Source organism: Microtus ochrogaster, unplaced genomic scaffold (assembly GCF_000317375.1).
Source record: "Microtus ochrogaster isolate Prairie Vole_2 unplaced genomic scaffold, MicOch1.0 UNK15, whole genome shotgun sequence".
NCBI lineage: Eukaryota > Metazoa > Chordata > Mammalia > Rodentia > Cricetidae > Microtus > Microtus ochrogaster.
Genome location: NW_004949113.1, coordinates 5531885 through 5537625, shown reverse-complemented (window position 1 = coordinate 5537625; position 5741 = coordinate 5531885).

The following is a 5741-nucleotide window of genomic DNA, read 5'->3' as shown; positions in this document are numbered from 1 at the left end:
GCCAGCCTGGTCTACAAGAGCTAGTTCCAGGACAGGCACCAAAGCTACAGAGAAACCCTGTCTCGAAAAACCAAAAAAAAAAAAAAAAAAAAAGAGAGAGAGAGAGAGAGAGAGAGAGAGAGAGAGAGAGAAACATACATGGATCTAATCTACATGGGAAGTAGAAAAAGACAAGATCTCCTGAGTAAATTGGGAACATGGGGACTATGGGAGAAGGTCGAACAGGAGGGGAGAGGAAGGGAGGGGAGTGAAGAAAAATGTATAGCTCAATAAAATCAATTAAAAAAAATTGAGAGAGAGAGAGAGAGAGAGAGAGAGAGAGAGAGAGAGAACTGATACAAGTATGTGTTCTTCAGACTCAACAAAAATTGAAGCTCAGATCATGGCCACCAACATGACGATTCTCCTTCACATGCCTAGGTCCCCAATTGACCCCACTGTAACCTGTTCAGTCTCTGTTTACCTTTTGTTTTACCTTTCCTACCCTAGGCATGCCCATCTCCCTCCCACTACACCCAACACAAGGCACCTTTGACCCCCAAACAACAAACAGCCTCCCCAAGTCCCATGACCTTAGTGGCAGGACAGGACGAGACACTGAAACTGCATTCTTATCTCTGAACCCTTGGGCAACACATTTCTCACTATTTTTAAGCTTTCTGCCCCTTCCTTTCCCAGTCTTGCCTTTCCCCTGCTTCAACTCCCTATTCAGCTCGTTGGTCAGCTCAGCTATTTCAGTTTTGGGTTGAATGGTCTAGACAGGAACCAAAAGATGCACCGTCTGCATATGGGTCTCCTCTAGGCATCGCCATTTTCCAAATAGCACAGAGTGGGGGAGACTGGGGGATGGAAGAACTTTAACCCATCAGGGCAATCTCTCTATACTATCAAACACAAAGGCCAGTATGCGATGCTTCTTAGCAAACCGTCAAAGGGCACTAATAGAATTATCTTTAGACATTAAACCCCTTGGCTTTCCTTTTTGCCCCAAGAGAATATTCTGGAACCATGAACAATTTCTCAGTTGTATTAGAGCAAAACAGAAAAGCTGATTTGGGTAGGCTTTTCCACTCTTGATATATTTTTTTAAAGACTTTATTTTATTTTTATTTATGTTTGTATATGTGCGCATCTAGAAAGAGGGAGGGAGAGACAGAGAAAGCGCATGTGCACTTAGGTGCTCAAAGAGACGCTCTGAAGAGGGTGTCAGTTTTCCTGGAGTGGGAGCCTTAGGTGGCTGTGAACCTCCTGACAGGGGTGCTAGGAGTCAAACTCTGGTCCTCTGGGAGAGCAGCACGTGTTCTTAACTGTGGCGCCATCTCTTCAGCCCTTTGGTGTGGCTTTTGACATACATTTTCCTAGCCTAACTCACAATCCAAAAATCTCTGGAGCACAGGACATATACACTTATTCAGAGCACAGGCTTGTAGGACAGCCTGGGGGACTAGTGTGCATATGTCTGTCAGAAGGCAGAGGAGACTCAAATGCATGCCACTGATGACACAATTTTCAAACCTCCACATATCCCATTTCCTGTGATCCCATTGATAAACCAAGTCCGGTTACCATACTGATGCAGAGAGCAGACATTGATCTGTTAAAGCCGTAAGTGAGAGGTTAGTCATTCTGTCACAAGTCCTGAAGGATGAGCGTTACACACAGAGAACACACAGAGCCCCCTTGCCCTCAGGGGACAGAAGGCATGGTGTGTGTGGGGGGGATATAAACTTTTAGAGAACTGCTGAAATCTCATGGTTCTTTGTAGCAAACCTCAGCAGACTACCAAAAGGCTAGTATTAAAGTCAGGGTCTGGGGCTCCTGCCTGCCGTTCTTAACCATGACCTAATGCGCACTTACAGATGAAGTCAAATGTAAGAACATGGACAAAAAAGCTATGTGCTGTGAAAACCTATTAGAGCCTTGTAGAGGAGCAAGTGATACTTGCAAACTGAACATATTGCTAGTCTTATCAACATGGCTGTGAGGTCTTAGAGAAAGGATTTGGTCCCCTTTGAGGCATATGCCTGTGATAGTTTAGGAGTCCCTACACCCCCTTGAAGAATTCCTACTAAGGTTCAGGTAATGGGGGGCCTGAAGAATCAAGAAGATAGCTTTCAGAGGTCCCCACCATCACTCTGGGAACTGTCCCCATAATAGTGAAAATCCCTCAGTGGATACTTGGGAAGGAGGTGGAAGGCTGGAAGTCAAGGCGGACTGTCCCTGAACTCAGGAATGAGAAAGGGAAGAAGTGGTCTTGACCTGACCACCACTGAAGCCAATAAATAAACCAAGAAGCCGTGATGTGATGTGAGGACCTTCAAAAGGATCCCTTGGTACCCACAGTATTTAAACTTTGGAAGTTTAAACGAAATACCTCACCTTCCCGATTAGCGTGTTCAGCACCCCCTACCCTTCAAGCTTCTTCCCCAATCATGTCTAACATGATCCAGCCAGAACCAGTTTCAGCTTCCAAATGCATCAGGCTCTTCCTGGCCCTCGCTGCCAAGAAGTCCTTTACCCCTGTCTGGATGCCCTCTGTATTCCTCCCTTCTCCACCCACTAGCGCCAACATTTCCTCCCAATCTCAGCTCAGACCCACACCTCCCTTTGGGGAAACTTGGTCTCACCTGGCTACAACCCCCTCAGCCCAGCAGAACAGGTGTTTCCTTCTGAGGGCCCCCATTGTTCCAGGCTGCCATCCACAGCCTAGGTATCCCAAACCTATGCTAGTCATGGGGTCAGGCATTCACAGAGTGGATAAACAAGGTTATGAGCTCACTGCCAAGAGTCTTGTTCATCTGTCCGCTCCCAGGATCGCACAATTGTACCAATGAACAAGCACACACACAATGTGTTGCTTTCTATTTGGGACCACCCTGTACTCTACCTACATCTCTACCTGGGCTGTTTCTGCTTGAAGTAGCAAACATGCAATTCACTGATCCACGCCAATTTAGTCACAAAGTGAAACATATTGGCTCCTGGATTCTAGGAAGGGTCAATTGTCCAAAGTGGGGGAATGCTAGAGAAGCACCCAACTTTAGGATCCGTGACAGCTGTAATCAGTGGCTTGAATATTGCATAAAACCTCCCTGTTTCATATTGGAACTTTTCTCTGCCTGCCCTCTGATTCTTCACTGTCTACAGCCTTGTTTGCCACCTAGAAACCCCAGGTTTTATGGCCCACTGTTCTCCCCATTGATGACACACTGCTGGTCTTGCTTGGTCCTGGGGAAGGATTCTGATTGGCTTAGCTCTACCACCTGCCCCCTGTTAGTACTGGTACAGTTTCTGAAAAGAGAGATGAGATGGTGAGAAAGAAGACCGTCCCAGCTTTCCGTGTGGCTGACGGTGCCATCTCTCTGCCCGTATGATTCAGACACTGTGCCTAGGTCAACCAGGAAAAGGAAAGGAAGGCAGACAGCTCCCGCCTGATCATCCACTACAAGTATAGTTGGCAAAGTCTTTGGGCATCTGATGTCTGAAGCCAAAATGTCAGGATGACCGTCCCAGTCTTAGGACCTCAAGTTTTTCTGATCACAGTCTTCTCTGTAAAGTGGGGATAGCGGTCACTGACTGGGGACCAGCTGGGAGACGGAATGAATGACATAAGAAACAGGCACCATGGTGCCTGTCACAGATTAAATACCCCCTAAATCACTGTTCTGAACACGGCCGTAAGTCAGAGCAGAAGGAATATGTCTTGAAATGAAAGCACATAAAAATAATGATACGAAAGATCTCAGGCAATTAACACAGAGCGTGGGATCTACAGACGGCGCTGTCCATGGAGACACATTGGTGTAGTCCTTGGCACGTGGGCAGCCGTTAGCAGAAGCGCAGCAGATAAAAGGCGTCGAAGCACACAGGAGGAGACCTGGTGACACTTCCTGGAGCCCCAGCCACTCTGAGGCTGAGGCAAGAAGATCACTAGAGCCTGTGTGTTCAAGACCAACGTGGTTAACACAGTGAGATGCCATCTCAGAGAGAGGAGAGCGAAGCGGGGAAGGGGAAAGGATGTGGAAGAGGGAGACAGAGACAGAGATGGAGACAGAGACCAGCTGATTTTTAAGAAGCAGGAAAATGCATGGACCAAAATTAGGAGGTGTGAAGTGAACAGGGAGACTCAAAAGATCCAGAAGTTTCTGTTCACACAGGGCTTCTAAATCTTAACGCTGCAGATACCTGGGATAGGAGGTGTGGCTGGGAAGGAAATATAGATGGGGCGGGAGGGATGAAGGTCAGGCTAAAGGATGCAGACTTTTTCCCACTCGCAGCAATTGCTGGAGGCTTGAAGCTGAGAACCGAATGATGAGGTGTAACACTATGCTCTGCACGAAATGAAGAACTTTTATTAGAGCCTCAGTGGCTAGAAAAATAAATGAAAACTTCTCGGCTTCCTTTATGAGGACATTTTTGTTAAGGAAATCTTTCTCCATCATTAGAAAACAGTGTCATAGGTGCTACTGCCACTGGCAGACAGTGTTTGCCCCAGGATTGAGGAGAGCAGAGAAGACAGAATGGACAGCTACTTCTCAGATACATTTCTATTTGCCCTGCAGGAGTCGGCCAGACCCACTGTTAGCACCTCTTCATAGAATTCTAGCAGAGCATGTTAATACAAAATTCTTGGTTTGGGTTTTGTGTTTGGTTTTGGTTTGATTTTGGCAGGGGCCAGGCGGGCGCTGTTTTACATACTGGCTTGAAGCACTTTCAAACTCCCCAGGAGAGCAGAGTGTGTCTCTAGGCTAAACGCATCCTAAAGGCCACCAGGGTGAGCTCTCTGGATGCAGGGTGATCCAGAATAGGTATCCTTCTCAACTCCGGGGTGCTTTAAACCAATCTCACACATCTGAAAGCAATGTGAACAGCACAGACAGAGAAATACCAGGCAAGCCAGAGAAGAGATTTTGGGGAACTAAGAATAGCAAACGTAGACTAAATAAAATAAAAAACAAATCAAAGCAAGCAAATAAAGCCCAGAGCAAAGGCTGAGGGGTAGCTCAGTCGGTGAAGGACTCACTTCGCAGGCACAAGAAGTTCCATGGCAAGCACTCACATAAAAAGCCAGAAGAGAGCGCATCTTTAGTCCCAGTGCTCTGGGAATTGAGGCAAGAGAAGCCCCAGGGCTCAGCGCTCAGCTTAGCAGGTCTAGCTTACTTGGTAAAAGCTCAGGCCAATGGGAAACCCTATCCTCAAGAGTTACACATAGTATTCCTGAGACTGATCTTCAAGATGCCCTCAGGTTACCACACTCAAGCACCTACCTACACCAAGAATGTGCTGCCTGCTCCAGATGAATCCCCCAGATTCACAGAAACAAGAACCCTTAAAGCACACAGTTACCCCTAAAAAGAACCAACATCTGGACTCCTGGATCTTGGCAAACATCGTCGCAAGCATTGCCAAGGAAAACACGCACACGGGGTGCTGCAGAAGCCAGCAGAGAGGTTACTATTCACCCAGTTCACAGAAGAGCAAACTGAGACAAGGGGAGGACAGAGCCTGAGGGGCCCAAGGTAGAACTATGCTCATAGCTGTGTCCGGATTGGTGGACATGTCTGAGGAGAGCAGTTTCTATAGAAGTATGGGGTCAGACTAGGAACAGGTACAGAAAGGTGAGCCTGCTCATTTTTTCTGGTATACTTTTGCTATTTGCAGCATCTCTCTCTCTGTCTCTCTGTCTCTGTCTCTCTCTGTCTCTGTCTCTCTCTCTCTCTCTCTCTCTCTCTCTCTCTCTC